We start from the raw sequence: 17,162 nt of genomic DNA on the forward strand, positions 1-17,162 counted from the left end.
AAAGGCTAACAGTTTTGGGCAGCAGCAAGACACCAGGGTAGAAAGCTCAAGTATTGTGAAGGTAAGTTCCCTGGAGAAAAACAGGTGAGGAAACAGGCAGCATCCTGACCTTTGGGTAGACTGATCAAGTGTAGATAAAGTTGTCAAAGAGGATGATTCAACTGTTGGAAAAGAGTAAGACCCAACAGTATTTAGTGAAATGGAGCAAGAAATTAGTAAAGCTTATATAATATTAAATGGAGAGTGAAGATTGCCAATGTGGAAGAGAAGAGATATGCAAAAAACAAAATGAAGTGATTGAAGAACGAAAATCTTCTCTTGCTTGTTTGCATACTTCAAGACATGATTCCTTTCTTAGGGTACCAAGTTTGCTCAAGGCTGTTAAATATGAAAATGAGTCAGAGCTAGACAACTTCCACAAAGGAAAAGCCACTGTAGGAAGGACAAAACAAAGATGAAATGAGAAACCAAGTCATTGAGAAAAGGTTGAGATATTTTATAAAGAACTTAACCCTTGGATGAAGGAATTGGATATGCCTGGGATAAAAGTGGATACTTCTGAACAAGTGGATTTTTATTTTTATTTTAGGTACAGAGGACATTGTAACACTTGCTGTAAGGATTTTTCACTGTGTCATCCCTTGTAACAGTTATATCCAGGTGATGGACAATTTGTCAGAAAGCATGATTGACTTGCTTCCCCGGTGGAGAGTAGAGAATCCATCTGCAGTGCAGGAGACCCAGATTTGATTCCTAGGTCAGGAAGATCCCTGGAGAAGAAAATGGCTACTCACTCCAGTATTCTTGCTTGGAGAATTCACAGACAGAGGAGCCTGGCAGGCTACAGTCCATGGAGTCACAAGGAGTCAGATGCAACTGAGTAACTAACACTTTCATTTTTCACTTTGTTTCATGGTGAACCATTTTGACCTTCAAAGAGAGTATATGAACATTTCTTTTTTACAAAAAGTAGAGTGGAAACTTCTGGAAACATACATGAATGCATGACTTTTGAAAGCCCCATGCACAGTAATTAAGCAAAAAATCTATTATTCTCACATGACTTCTAAATTATAGTGCTTTCTAAAATTGTGCACAGTTGCTCAGTCATGTCGGACTCTTTGTGACCCTATGGGTTTTAGCCCACCAAGCTCCTCTGTCCGTGGGATTTCCCAGGCAAGAATACTAGAGTGGATTGCCATTTCCTCCTCCATAAGATCTTCCCAATCCACAGAATGAAACCATGTCTTCTATATCTACTGCTTTGGAGGTGGATTCTTTACCATTGAGCCACCCGTGAAGCTCTCTATATAATAGACCTGAGTCCAATTGTCTTTCTTTTAAAGACTATTGGATTTGACCTTTTTTCTGTTAAAGTTTTAAGAAAACCAATTTTCATATAATATTAACTGTGAATTTGTGAATAAATCATATCTTAAAACTTTTTCTGACTTAGATTGAACAAGTGGAAGGTATAGTAGAATTGTGTTGCCCCAGATGTTTAATATTAACATTAATATATGTATTATGTGTAGACATATAATCTACAAAAACATTCAAGTGAATTATGTTTAGCCTGTTAGATAACCCTCTTTAGCCTAATGCCTTTCCAGCAGTTAAGAAAAGGTATATCAGTAACCCTAAATTACCAAATAATTGTCATGATTTCCCCTAACAAAAGAGAGAGACACAGTGACAGGGACTGAGAAAGGTAAATATCTTGTTTTTGAACCTCTCACATATAGGGATATAATCTTAGTGATTTTCTTTTGAACAATAAAGTGATATTTAAGCAACTGACAATTTTCTGTGAAAGGATATTTTTAGTTTAGAGGTACTTATCTTGGGTGGGTGTATTGTTTTGGCCCAATTCATTTCATTACTATTGTTTATATTCTTTGTATGGTAGATTTTATATAAATTTCAGTTCAATTCAGTCACTCAGTCGTGTCTGACTCTTTGCGACCCATCGCAGCATGCCAGGCCTCCCTGTCCATCACCAACTCCCGGAGTTCACTGAAACTGGTCCATTGAGTCAGTGATGCCATCCAGCCATCTCATCCTCTGTCGTCCCCTTCTCCTCCTGCCCCCAAGCCCTCCCAGCATCAGAGTCTTTTCCAATGAGTCAACTCTTCGCATGAGGTGGCCAAAGTATTGGAGTTTCAGCTTTAGCATGAGTCCTTCCAATGAACACCCAGGACTGATCTTCTTTAGAGTGGACTGGTTGTATTTCCTTGCAACCCAAGGGACTCTCAAGAGTCTTGTCCAACTGTATGCTATTTCAGTAGTTTTTCTTGAATGTGATTTCTAGGTTAAATCTGTCTGATAATTACCTCTACACTGTTGGTGGGAATGTAAAATAATGCAGGACCTATAGAAGAGAAAATTGAAGGTTTTACAAAAATTAAAAATAAGAGAGACTTCTTGGTGATCCAGTGGTTAGGAATCCATCTGTCAGTGCAAGGGACACAGATTCAATCCCTGGTCCCAGAACTAAGATTCTGCACACTGAGAGGCAGTTAAGCCCTGTGCCACAACTACTGAAGCCCAGGCACCTTAGACTCTTTTCTGGGCAATAGGAGAAACCATTGCAATGAGAAGACCATGCTCCACAACTAGAGAGTAGGCCCTGCTTGCTGCAACTAGAAAATCTGTGTGCAGCAAATGTTGGCTGAAGTTAATAATAACTTAAAATGAATAAATAGGACAATTATATGATCCAGAAATTCCACTTCTGGGGATACATCCAAAGAATTGTTATCAGTATCTCAAAGAGACATCTTCACTCTAATGTTCACTCTGGCCAAGATATGAACCAAGAGTCCATCAATAGGTGAGTGGAGGGAAAACATGTGGCGTCAACATACACTGGAATATGATTCAGACTCACAAAAAGAATTCAGCCTTGTGAGACAACATGGATGCACCTGGAGTTCATTATGCTATGTGAAATGAGCCAGTCCAGAAACACAGATACTATGGGATTTTACTCATATGACAAATCTAAAATGGAACCATGGAAGGAGAGAGTACATGAGTGGCTGCCAGGGGCTGAGGGGTGGGAGAAATGCAGTTTCTGTTCAATGGAAGTAAAGTTTCAGTTACGCCAGAAAAATCATTTCTACCAACCTGATGCACTACAGAGTGCCTTGGTTAATACATCATTGTGCACGTAAAATTGATTGAGACAGTAGATCTCTTGGTTAGTGTTCTTAACATGCATACACACACACACACACACACACACACACACCAAAACAAAGGAGTACTAAAAAAATTTGGGAGGTTCTAAACACACCTATCTATTTTGATTATGGTAATGGTATCATGGGTTACAAATTGGGAAGCAGTACGTCAAGGCTGTATATTGTCACCTTGCTTATGTAACTTATATGCAGAGTACATCATCCAAAATGTTGGGCTGGATGAAGCACAAGCTGGAATCAAGATGGTGAGGAGAAATATCAATAACCTCAGATATGCAGATGACACCACGCTAATGGAAGAAAATGAAGAACTAAAGAGCCTCTTGATGAAAGTGAAAGAGGAGAGTGAAAAAGTTGGCTTAAAGCTTAACAATCATAAAACAAAGATCAAGGCATCCAGTCCCATCACTTTTTGGCAAAATGACAGGGAAACAATGAAAACAGTGAGAGACTTTATATGGGTAGGGGGAGGGGCTCCAAAATCACTGCAGATGGTGACTGCAGCCATGAAAAGATGCTTGCTCCTTGGAATAAAAGCTATGACCAACCTAGACAGCATAGTAAAAAGCACAGACTTTACTTTGCCAACAAAGTTCTGTCTAGTCAAAGCTATGGTTTTTCCAATTGTTATGTACAGATATGAGAGTTGGACTATAAAGAAAGCTGAGTGCCAAAGAATTGATGCTTTTGAGTTGTGGTGTTGGAGAAGACTCTTGAGAGTCCCTTGGACTGAAAGAAGGTCAAACTAGTCAATTTCAAAGGAAATCAGTCCTGAATATTCATTAGGAGGATTGATGATGAAGCTGAAACTCCAATCCTTCGGCCACCTGATGCAAAGAACTGACTCACTGGAAAAGACCCTGATGCTGGGAAAGATTGAAGGTAGGAGGAGAAGGGGACAACAGAGGGAAAGATGGTTAGATGGCATCACCAACTCAATGGACATAAGTTTAAGTAAGCTCTGGGAGTTGATGATGGACAGGGAAGCCTGGCGTGCTGCAGTCCATGGGGTCACAGAGTCAGACATGACTGAGCAACTGAACTGAACTAAATGGTATCATGGTATGATGGATATTTGCTTATGCTCCAAAGCATCAAATTGGACACACAAAAATATGAATGCATCAACAATACTTCAAAAAATTATAAAAGTATGAATGAATGAGTAGAATTTATGTTTTATTCAATAACTGAGAGACTTGGCAGAGGTCTCACTGAGGTTAATTTCCATCTGGAGCTATGGATCCTTCCTTCTGCTTCCTATGGCTCTACTATAAACCTTACCTATACTGTTCCTTTTAATATTTAGGTCAACATTTCATACGATATTTTTATTTTCACAAAATGTTATTTTGTCCTAACCCCACAGTTATTTTTTAAGTGCATTTTCATTAAATTCCCTTAGACTTAGAGTTCTATAGGCATCACATATCTTTAAACCATCTGGAAGTTTCCCTTGCAGAGGAAGAAAAATAGGAATAAAATTTGTATTTTTCTATGTAGTGACATATTTTTCTAAGCATTTATTAGAGTTTTCTCTTTTTTTCCCAAAGATTTTGGGTTTTATTGTATGTCAAGCTTCCATTTGTATCCTGATCTTTCTCTAACCCCTTTATTCTGTTATACTCATCTATGTGTTTAATGCTACATTAAAAGATAGAGTATTTATTTCTTCATTTTAAAATTTACTATTTCAGCTTTGTAGCAAGTTGAGTTCTCTATTACAGTAATTGTTCTCTGATCTTTTTGCAAAAAGTCATTTAGTAACTTAGGGGCACATATTTTTCTATATAGTCCATAAAATATTTTTGTTGTGTTCTGCAAAATCATCCCATGAAACTGGAATTTTGTGGATGAGATTGGACTTCGGTACAAGGTCTCCTCAATTCCCCATGTCTGGAAATTTGTTTAGTTATGGCCTATTATTGAGACCCTTCCTCTGCTCTAAAAATAATGTGTGCATTAGAATTGTGTAATTCTGAAGTACTCATGATTATAGCCAAATTCAGAAGGATGCCATGCTAACACCAAGGGTGAAACATAAATAGAAGTGTGTCCTTTTGTTCAGTATTAATAACAGGTTCAGAATGTAATGCTTGTTCTGGAACACTCAGTCTGTATTTGATAAATGGGATGGGAAGTTGATATCTTGAGAAGGATGTATAACATTTTTTTGTTTTCTGAATTCTTCTACAGATTACTGGCTTTTCTGCTTCTTTGATTTTTGAAATGCTATCTCCACTGAAATTCCAACAGTAAAAAGATATGTGTATATATTTAACTGTAATCATTGATATTTACAAAATTGTTTAGCACAATTATCATTTGAGTGGAAACCACCCAATCTCACATGGACCCGTCCATTGTATTTGAAACTATATCATGTAGTTGTTTTCCTGAGGTCATTTTTATTTCTGTAAAATTCATTTCTTTTCTTATATTTACATGTGACCAAAATTATCCCTGGGTACATTTGATAAAATATCATTCAGCTACCTTTGAACCTTAGCACAGCTGTTTCTGAGGGATAAACTCTAAGGGTTACATTGCGGTGCCTTTCTGTTCTATATGGATTTGACTTAGACATTAAAGCAAATATAAACAAGAAGAGAGTCAGGAGAAACAAGTCCATGGTAAATCATGTCCAGAAGAAAAAAACATACAAATCCAAACCACACAGTAAGCTGGACAAAAATACATTTTTTAAACTTTTCAGAAAATGTGTGAAGAGAATAGTCACGTGTGCACCACGGAAAAGGAATCAGCACTTTGCTGTTTTAGGGAACAAAGACATAAGGATGTAGGGATGTATTTGTGGTGAAAAATTGGTCTTTTTGCTTGTTTTTATTGACCATTTCCTCAAGGGAAATAATCAAATTAATTGTTTTCAAAAACAAAGTTTCATCATCAGTATTTTTTTTTTTTTTACTTTCAGTAAACCCAATTTTTAGCCTCTATTTTTGTTTCTTGGAATTTCTTAATTTTAACCTACGTGTCTATACCTAAGAAATATAAAATTGTATGAATGTGTAAAGAAAATTACATCTTACGAAAGCCTATATACCAAATACTTCTTTAATTATGTGAAGAGATTTCTGAGTCCATATTAAAAACAGAAGCTTAATAAAAAGCTTCATTTTTAATTTAAAGACAATAGAACAACAAAAACTGTGTAAATGTGTAAACTGCTGCTTCTTTCAGGGTGCTCTATTTTTGTTCTGCTATGTTAAGACTTAACTCAGTTATGAGATAGCTGAAATGTGAATAGTGCCTTGAGGGTAAAGGAGAACATAGCTTTTAACAACAAAAAAATGTGGAATCCCTCCTTTTTGCATTTTTTCCTTTATAGGCGCATGCAATAAGTGAAGACTGGAAAAACGGCCAATAATCCTACTGCTTTTAAATGTTTGTCAATTCTACTGACAATATAGTTAGTTTTACAATTCAAAAAATTATTCTGGACTTGATCTCAACTGAAATCTGTCTCTATGTACATAATACTTTATCAACAGTCTATATGTATAAAGAAAAAATTGAACTTTAAAAAGTTGTTATGAAAAATAGACTGCTGATTTACAGTATATTCAGAACTAAGGTGGAGAACGATTTATCTGTTCCCCAAACTCAACCAGAAATCAAAATCCTTGCTTACTCTTTTAAGGAGTTCCACTTAAGAATTAACCTATCTGATCATTGCTCAAAACAAGTGAGCATAAACAAGTCTTCATTTTTATAAGCATTTCCTTTTGATATTAAAAGTTCATGTGTCAGTATATTTTGACTGAATACAGTGATACTTGCATAGCCTTGCATATTTGTTTCTTATTGTAATTGCCCCTCACTGCCTATGACTAAATGGCTGGCAAATGCCTGGATGGTCAAATAGCTCTGGGTAACAGGGTAGGTTTCCCCCCCCCCTTACTGAAAGTCTACTGAAGTGTTAAGATAAAGACATAATTAGAAGAACAAATTTCCCTGGTGGCTCAGATGGTAAAGAATCCACCTGCAATGCAGGAGACCTGGATTTGAACCTGAGTTGGGAAGATCCTCTGGGGGAGGACATGGTAACCCACTCAAGTATTCTTGTCTGGAGAATCCCCATGGACAGAGGAACCTGGCAGGCTACAGTCCATGGGGTCACAAAGAGTGAGACAGGACTGAGTGACTAAGCACAGCACACACAGCAGAGAAGGACAAAAACAAAATAAAAAATAAACTTTTTTCCCACAGGTTTTGAAATTACAGTCATTGTCCTTTCAAAATTATTTTTTATTGGAGTATTGTTGCTTTAAAATGTTGTGTTAGCTTCTACTATACAGAAAAATGAATGTGTATCCATATAACCTGTCCCTTTTGGACTTCCTTCCCATTCAGGTCACTACAGAGTAATGAGTAGAGTTCCCTGAGCTATACAGTAGGTTCTCATTAGTTATCTATTTTATACATAGTATCAATAGTATATATGTGTTGTTGTCTTTTAAAATTATTACCTTTGAACACCATTAGGAATACATGGCCAACACTTAGAGTAAGAAATGTGTAAAATCAGGAATCAAGTATCCATACCCCCAAGAAATCTTCCTTCCATCTTTATTTTCCTTCAAATAGGACCTATCTTCATCCTTTCATATTCAATGATTTATAAAGAATATTCTCATTCATTTCATCTAGTTTCTCTCAAAATTTTCCTCCTCATTAATCAATGTACCAAAGCTGCTTTTCCATTAGACATTAACAATTTATAGTCACCAAATTCAATGATCAATTTGTGCACCAATCAATCTCTAATGTCACTTGACATGGTTTAAACTAAAATTCAGTATATCATCTAAAACCCCTTACTCACATAAAAACACTAAAAGAAGTCCATTAATTTTACCCTTGCAATATTTCTCCTCACATCTTTTCCAAACCCAATAAAAAAACTTAGTTCTGACACTTATCTGAATAATTGCAAATATTTCCTCATTGATATTTCTGAATTCCTTGAGATTCTCCTCCTCCCCAATCTTGAAACAATTGAAGAATGTTATTGGGACAGAAGCTATTGGGCTTCCCTTGTGATTCAGTTGGTAAAGAATCCGTCTGCAATGTGGGAGACCCGGGTTCGATCCCTGGGTTGGGAAGATCCCCTGGAGAAGGAAAGGCTACCCACTCCAGTATTCTGGCCTAGAGAATTCCACGGACTTTATAGTCCATGGGGTTACAAAGAGTCAGACATGACTGAGCAACTTTCACTTTCACTCACACTGTTGGAGCAGAATGAAAGTGCTCTTATGCAAAGTTTCCCATCCACTGTTTGAATGTCAGCTAAATAGCTCAATTAATTCAATATTTTCTTGAAAGGAAATGCTTGAGTCTAATTTTCCAATAGTATCTTGGCTGATATGCTATTGTGCTGTGTGCTGTGCTGTGCGCTGTGCTGTGCTTAGTCACTCAGTCATGTCCGTCTCTTTGCGATCCCATGGACTGCATGTAGCCCACCAGGCTCTTCTGTCCATGAGGATTCTCCAGGCAAGAATACTGGAATGGGTTGCTATGCCCTCCTCCAGGGGATCTTCCCAACCCAGGGATGGACTCCAGGTCTCCCTCACTGCAGGTGGATTCTTTACTGTCTGAGCCATATATTCCAGATGGATAACGGATGCCCCTTTCCCGATTAGAGTGGTCTTTGGTAGCCAAAGTATTGTTGTTGTTGTTCAGTCCCTCAGTCGTGTCCAACTCTTTGCCACCCCATGGACTTCAGCATCAGGCCTCCCTGTCCCTCACTATCTCCCGGAGTTTGCTGAAGTTCATCCAACCAACCATCTCATTCTCTGTTGCCCTCTTCCCCTCCTGCCTTCAATCTTCCCCATCATCAAGGTCTTTTAAAATGAGTTGATTCTTTGCATCAAGTGACCAAAGTATTAGAGCTTCAGCTTCAGCATCAGCCAAGGTATCGGCCCTTATATAAATAGGTGGTTTTAAGGTGTTCAAGTTGATGGAGGGTGTACATGTATAAGATGGAGAAAGGATTAAAGTCCCAAAAGTAGAGGCCTTGCTTATAGAACAGAATTGTTACAGTAGAAATATAATATTTATTGATTCTTTTATTAATACTGGTTATGTGAAAATTCACTCTAGTAAGTTATGCTTATTACACATACAAAGATATAATCTTTGTGCATAATTTGCACAAAGAGCAGACTAGAAGAAAATATATCAATATTTAAATTTTCTTTTCATATATATTATGCTTTAAAATTTTCTGCAATTTTGGATGCATTGCTTTTCCACAGCCAGAAGCAAAATGCACATTGATTAGATTGTGAATGAGAAAACCCAATTGTACAAGCTCTGATAGGGGCAACAGAACAATATACTAAAGGAAATTTGTTTTTTTAATGTATTTTAAGTGGATTTTGTGGGAGAAGGCAATGGTACCCCACTCCAGTACTCTTGCCTGGAAAATCCCATGGACAGAGGAGCCTGGAAGGCTGCAGGCCATGGGGTCACTGAGGGTCGGACACAACTGATCGACTTCACTTTCACTTTTCACTTTCATGCTTTGGAGAAGGAAATGGCAAACCACTCCAGTGTTCTTGCCTGGAGAATCCTAGGGATGGGGGAGCCTGGGGGGCTGCCATCTCTGGGGTCGCACAGAGTCGGACACAACTGACTCGACTTGGTAGCAGCAGCAGCAAGTGGATTTTGTAAAAGCAGAATTTGATTTTGAATATATGGAATAGTAAACTGAAATACTAGTGCGTAATCATAGAAATATAAATTACTGTGCAAAAATCACAGTGAACATAATTTGAGCAAAGACAATTATTTACCATATTGTAATATTTAGCTATGTCTTATTTGTCTCTCTGGTTTTCAAACATAAAATTATGGTTAGGTAGAAAACTTAAGTGCTATAAGAAATAAATGTTTTTTGGTAGAAAGAATTTTGCATTTTACTGAAAATTCAAGTTTTATTACATTTGTATTACCATTGAAACCTTGAAACTTTTTTTTTTGTTTGTTTGTTTGTTTTTTTTTTATTTTTTTTATTCTTCCAATTTTATTTTATTTTTAAACTTTACATAATTGTATTAGTTTTGCCAAATATCAAAATGAATCCGCCACAACTTTTTGAATATCTCATTATTATAATACCTTTTAAAATTGATTTAGAACTTAAGGAAAAAACTCTGAAACCTATTTCTTAATTACATATGTATGAAAACTTCATTCTGAATGCTAAACATTCTTGTGTCTGTAAAAATTTTCAAGCTTTAAAAATGTATTAGGACTTCAAATGTTATCATTACTCACTTATTTATGAGTGAAGTCTGTAAAGCACATAAACTCAATAGTTACTATACAATTTATTTTGTTAATTTTGCTAAATCTTTCTAGATCAGCTCTCTTCTGATTTTTTTTTTCTTTCAGTTACTGTCCTTCACATAACTGATTACAGACATTATTTTCATTTTGCATTATTTTCAAATAAGTCAGACAGAGAAAGACAAATACCATATTATTTCATGTATATGTGGACTAAAAAGCAATACAAACAAATAAATAAAACAAAAACACATGCATAGATACAGAAATCAATCTGATGGTTGTCAGAGTGGGCGTGGGTGAGTAAACTACTGAAATAAATAAAGGAGATTATGAGGTACAAGCTTACATTGTAAAATAAATAAGTCATTGGGATGCAATGTACAGTCAAGGGAATATAGAAAAATATTGTAGTAACTTCATATGATGACAAATGGTAATTATATTACTATGGTGATCATTTTCTAATGTATAAAATTTCAAATCACTATGTCATACAACTAAAACTGTCATTATTATTATTATAATTAGAAAGTTATTATTATTATACTTTAACAAAAGTAACATGATATTTCCATTGAAATATTTTATGGGTAAGTTTTTTTTTTTTTTTTGATCCTTTTTCTTTCTAAGCTTACCTTTAGCAGTGAAATTCCCAGTATATGGCCAGTACTCCCACTTAAACCTATTTTCATTTATACTATGTTGGTAAAAATCAATATAGAATTCAGCTGCCTTATACTTTTGTTACTTTCAGAAGAGTTTGTTCAACTGAAGACCTTTCTAGGTAATTTTTCTTCTCGTGTAATCTCATTTCTTTTTTCTTTGTTACTTTCTAATAAAAGAGTATTTGCTATCAACCAAACATGGTTAATACACAGTAAAAACTTTATAAAACATACATACTTTTCCAAAGTCCATTTATCCTATGCTTCTTTATGACATCTTTAAATCCTTTATAAAATAGAGAAAATATATTAATTATCATGAACCATCTTAACACTTTCAAATGTAAGATTTCATAAAGTAAAGGGTAGTGGGCCAGTGATATCTCTAATTATAAAGATGGATTCAAGAAAGTTCACAATGGGAAGAAAGTAGTTTCAATGAAAGGAATCTAAATACAATAAAAAGTACCTACCTTTATATCTGATTGTCAAAACTTTCAAATCTGTCTAGAAATAGATGCATGCAATACAACTGTACTTCTTTGCTTTACTGCATGTCGTTACTCCTCTAGATTTGTATCACATGTGACTTGAGGCAGAAAAGCACACTTACAGATCTCATCTACTTTGGATTCCCAACTTCTTGCATAAGCCCAAAATAGGAGTTTCCAGATTCTGTTTCTAAAATCCTTCCAATAGTAAGTTGATCTCAAATTTGCTTTTCTTCTCAAAGAATATGTTAGGATGGGATTCCTCTTAGATACATAGTCAATTTCCTTTGTGATGATTAATAACTATACACATTCATATAATAAAAATAGGCATGGTTTGAATTTTTTAAATTATATTACTTCTTGGATGAAAAAGTCATTCAATAAAATGCAGTATGTGAAGAAAAATATTCTAGATGCTAAATGCATTTTGGAATACAACTGAATTTCTTAAAGTTAAAATTTGGAAAATTTCTAAGTTAATTAAATACCTTTTCAAGGACCATAAAAGGTATTTGAACACACTTACAATTATGAGTTAATTATAGGTTTCTAAAAACATGGATAAGATGAGAAGCAATGTCTCAAATTAGCCTCTCTTTATAATTACTTGTGTTTTAAGATTACAGAGAACTACTAGTCCATAAAAATTATATATTTTTAATTGCCTTATTAAGACAGTCATATTTCTCTCAGTGTAATTAATTGGTCCTGGACAGAAATGCATATTATGGAATAATTTTATACCTACAGATTGAATTTCATCATGCAGTCAATGCAAGTTTTATTATTATTAAATAATAACAAATATCTATATAGCAAGTACTTTAAGTGTTTTGCATATATTAAGTCACAAAAGCTCTAGAAGGTGATTACTGTTATTGTCCTGTTTCATCACAGAGACACAGAAAAGGCACAACATGCCATTAGATGTTGGACTTGGGATTCGAAACAAAGGCTTGTTTCAACACTTCTGCTCTTAACCTCTATCTATACTATGAATTTGTTTTTTTCTTTATTTCAATAGTAATTCTAGCAAAAATATATTAAGACAATAGATAGTCTAATAACGATTATTTGTTATTTAGGGAAATAGTATATAAACTTTAGTAGATTCAGATGTTAGTATTTTTTTCTGCCATGTTTGATTCCTCATTCAGAGCCTCAAAGACAGCCCTGACATATCTGCTGAATGACTGAATGAACTTATTGGAACACTGAATAACTACAAAGACAGTTGTTTGAGATGAAGTCCAGTATAATTCCACCTCTGGAATCATAGCATGAGTACTGAGGACCAGGTCCTATAAAAAACAATCATAAGTTGTTGATCGTTTTTTAGCGATACCAATACATTTTTTAAAAGTTGTCATTTAAGGTTTCCAGAGATTGTCCTAAGGGCATAAAACAAATGAAGAAACTTTTGTTCAGGAAAATATACTAAATGTTGGTGGGAAGACCCTGTGGTATTAGAGCCGCAACTCACTTACCTCTCCTCACACAAAGCCCAGAGTAAGGAGAGCCCTACTTGGAGCATATGTGGCCAACCAGTGGGTGTCCCTCTGTCCAGCTCTTGGTCTGGGGCCCTGGGTTCTCTGGACCAGCATGTCTCACTCCTTCAGCTACTTGTGGCAAGAACTAAATTCCGAGAAAGTGAGGCCAGAGGGCAGGAACTCCTTTTCCCCACACAGCATTGACTCACAAACCAGAGGCTTACAGCAGGCATAGAAGACCAAAAGTCCTGGGGCTTCCGTCACCTTTACCGCAGCTTACTCATGGGGTGGAGCTTCCACGCTGGGAAAGATCACCTAAAGGACCAGCATTTCCTCTCCCCACTGGGATCCTCTCCTAAACCAAAATGTCAGTCCCAGGTCGGTAGGTCATTGTTATTCTCTGCCTAATGGAAGAGACACACCCTAAGATATTTCAAAGCTTCAAAATTATCCCCCAAATACTGAGCTTCATGGAAACATTGTGGGGGAAGTTCAACCTTAAGGGTAATCCCCAAAACAATGGATATTTTAGTGGTCAGCAATTAAAGAGTAGGCTGGAAGTGACCAAAAAACAAGAGTTATACTATGGCCCATCTATTTGGTTGGTGCAAAAGTAATTTGCAGCTTTGCATTATTGAACTTATGGATAACCATTTGATATTGGAATACATTCTTAAATAAATGTTATGCTATGCATCATCTTAATGTGTACTTTTTGCTTTGTTTTTTTGATACTGTTACTTTCTGTTTATTTTATTTTTATTTTAGACTATAGAAATGATGTTAGACAAAAAGAAAATTTGAGTGATTTTTTTTTTTTTAATTTGCATTCAAAATGGGTCTTAAAGCAGCAGAGGCCACTCACAACATCAACAACACATTTGGCCCAGGAACTTCTAACAGTACAGTGCAGTGGGGGTTCAAGAAGTTTTGCAAAGGAGACTAGAGTCTTAAAGATGAGGAGTGTAATGCCTGGCCATCAGAAATTGACAAGGACCAGTTGTGAGCAATCATCGAAGCTGATCCTTTTACAACTATACAAGAAGTTTCCAAAAAACTCAACATTGACCATCTATGGTCATTTGGCATTTGAAGCAAAGTGGAAAGGTGAAAAAGCTTGATAAGTGGGTGCCTCATGAGCTGACCATAAACCAAAAACAAAAACAAAAACAAAAACATCATTTTTTTAATTTAATTTTATTTTTAAACTTTACATAATTGTATTAGTTTTGCCAAATATCAAAATGAATCCACCACAGGTATACATGTGTTCCCCTTTGAAGTGTCATCTTCTCTTATTCTATGCAACAACAATGAACCAATTCTTGACTGAACTGTGATGTATGACAAAAAGTGAATTTTACATGCCAACTGGCAATGACTAGTTCAGTGATTGGGCCCAGAAGAAGCTTAAAAGTACTTTCCAAAACCAAACTTGCACCAAAAAAGGTCACGATCACTATTTGGTGGTCTGCTGCCAGTGTGATCCATTACAGCTTTCTGAATCCCAGTGAAACCATTACAACTGAGAAGTATGCTCAGCAAATCGATGAGATGCACAGAAAATTGCAACACCTGCTGCTGGCATCGGTCAACAGAAAGTGTCCAGTTCTCCATGAAAACACCCAATTGCATGTCACACAACCAATACTCCAAAAGTTGAACAAATTGTTCTATGAAGTTTTGCCTCATCTGCCATATTCGCATGACCTCTCCCCAACTTCTTACACTTCTTCAAGCATCTCAACAACTTTTTGCAGGGAAAATGCTGCTACAACCAGCAGAAGGCAGAAAATTCTTTCCAAGTGTTCATCAAATCCCAAAGCGTGGATATTTATGCTACAGGATTAACAAACTTATTTCTCATTGGCAAACTGTGTTGATTATAATGATTCCTATTTTGATGAATAAAGGTGTGTTTGAGCCTAGTAATAATGATTTAAAATTCACAATCTGAAACTGCAATTACTTTTTCATCAATCTAATAGTTTGCCAGAGACACCTAAGGATAGCCCATCTACTGTTACAGCAGACCTCAGAGATGGCCCCAAAAATGACTTCTGCAAAGATCTCAAATGTAACTGGATCAGATGAGTGATTTATGCCTCAGAGAATTGTCAGAAGCATCAGGACCATCTGCCACCAGATAGTGGAGCCTAACAGCTGGGTGTGAAACCAAAAAGGCAGAAGAGATGAGGGGATAACAGAGATGAGGGAAGGGAAAAGTCAAAAAAGCCCTACTAAAATCATCAACACTGCAGACTGAGGTACAGTCACCCACAGACAGCCCTCTGAGGAAGGGCACCAGAGGCTTCACACTGCAGGGAAAAGAATTCACTAAGATTCTCCAACCAAGTCACCAAACAAATGAATAAGCCACTAGAAACCCTCAGAGTGTGGATTGGTGTGGGAGAAGAATCAGTCCCTAGAGATGCAACAAATATATTCTCAAATATGTCAGTGTCTCAAAAAATTATGAGACATTAAACAGAAAAGTGTGATTCATACACAGGAAAAAGGGAGGAAACGGCAAGAGAAACCATGAGATTTCCTAGGCAAAGACCCTGAAGCAACCATTATAGACATGTTCAAAGAACTAAAGCAGAGAACATCCCTGGCAGTCCAGTGGCTGAGAATCCACCTTGCAGTGCAGGGGATGAGGGTTTATCCCTAGTCAGCGGACTAAGATCCCACCTGCCTTGGAGTAACTACTGAACCTATGTGTGCTCTGGTGCCCACAAGCCACAACTAGAGATTCCACATGCTGAAACTAAGATCCAAGGCAGCCAAATAAATAAATACTAAAAACAAATAAATGTCTATAGGTATTTGAAAAAAGAACTAAAGGAAATAATGTTTAAAAACTATAAGACGTATGCCAGTTATAACTCAATTTTTATAAAAGTAAAAGAAGGTATGATAACAATGTCTCATTAAATGGAAAATATAAAGTGATCAAATTACAAAAAGTACCAAATACAAATTTTGGAGGTGAACAGTAGAGTAATTAAAATGAAAAAGATCACTGAGAAGATTCAACAGTAGACTTGAACAGGTAAAAGAAAATAATCAGTGAATCTAAAGATGTTTTGACAGAAATTATGCAATCTGAAGAACAGAGATAAAATTAATGAAGAAAAATGGACAGAGCCTCAGAGGAATGTATGCAATTTAATAATATGAGCATTTCTGAAGATTACAGCCTGCCCTTATTTTATAAATAAAACATGCCTCAGTCGGGTTTTGTCTGTCATTGGAGAAGGCAATGGCACCCCACTCCAGTACTCTTGCCTGGAAAATCCCATGGACAGAAGAGCCTGGTAGGCTGCAGTCCATGGGGTCGCTAAGAGTCGGATATGACTGAGCGTCTTCACTTTCACTTTTCACTTTCAAGCATTGGCGAAGGAAATGGCAAGCCACTCCAGTGTTCTTGCCTGGAGAGTCCCAGGGACCGGGGAACCTCATGGGCTGCCGTCTATGGGGTCACACAGAGTCGGACATGACTGAAGCGACTTAGCAGCAGCAGCAGCAGCAGCCTTCAGGACCAGACTCAGGATCTGTATCCCCAGGTGGACAATGCAATAAGGATGCCAGGTCTCTCCTCGGTGGTAGGCAATATCCATCTTATTCTCACTGGTGATGTTCAACTTGATCGCTTATCTTAAGGGTCCCAACTTCTCCATAGGAAAGTTACTACTTTTTCTCAGGCAAAAATTAAGCAATTTGTAAGAGAACAATTCAAAATTATGCAATTATCCAGATCCTTATCAAGATTTCTTCTAGATTTAGCATCAAAGAATCTTTCCTGAACCAATATTTACTATGATTGATGATAATTTTATTTTGTATTTTAAAGATTTATTTATATTTTGAAAAATTAGACACTTATTTAAATTTAAATAATTTAGATATAAATCTTTAATATTTTTATTCAGATTTTTATTTTCCACTGAATTTTGCTGAGCAAATATTAATAATTTAAGGAATAAA

This window comes from Bos javanicus, chromosome 17 (assembly GCF_032452875.1).
Source record: "Bos javanicus breed banteng chromosome 17, ARS-OSU_banteng_1.0, whole genome shotgun sequence".
Taxonomy (NCBI): Eukaryota; Metazoa; Chordata; class Mammalia; order Artiodactyla; family Bovidae; genus Bos; species Bos javanicus.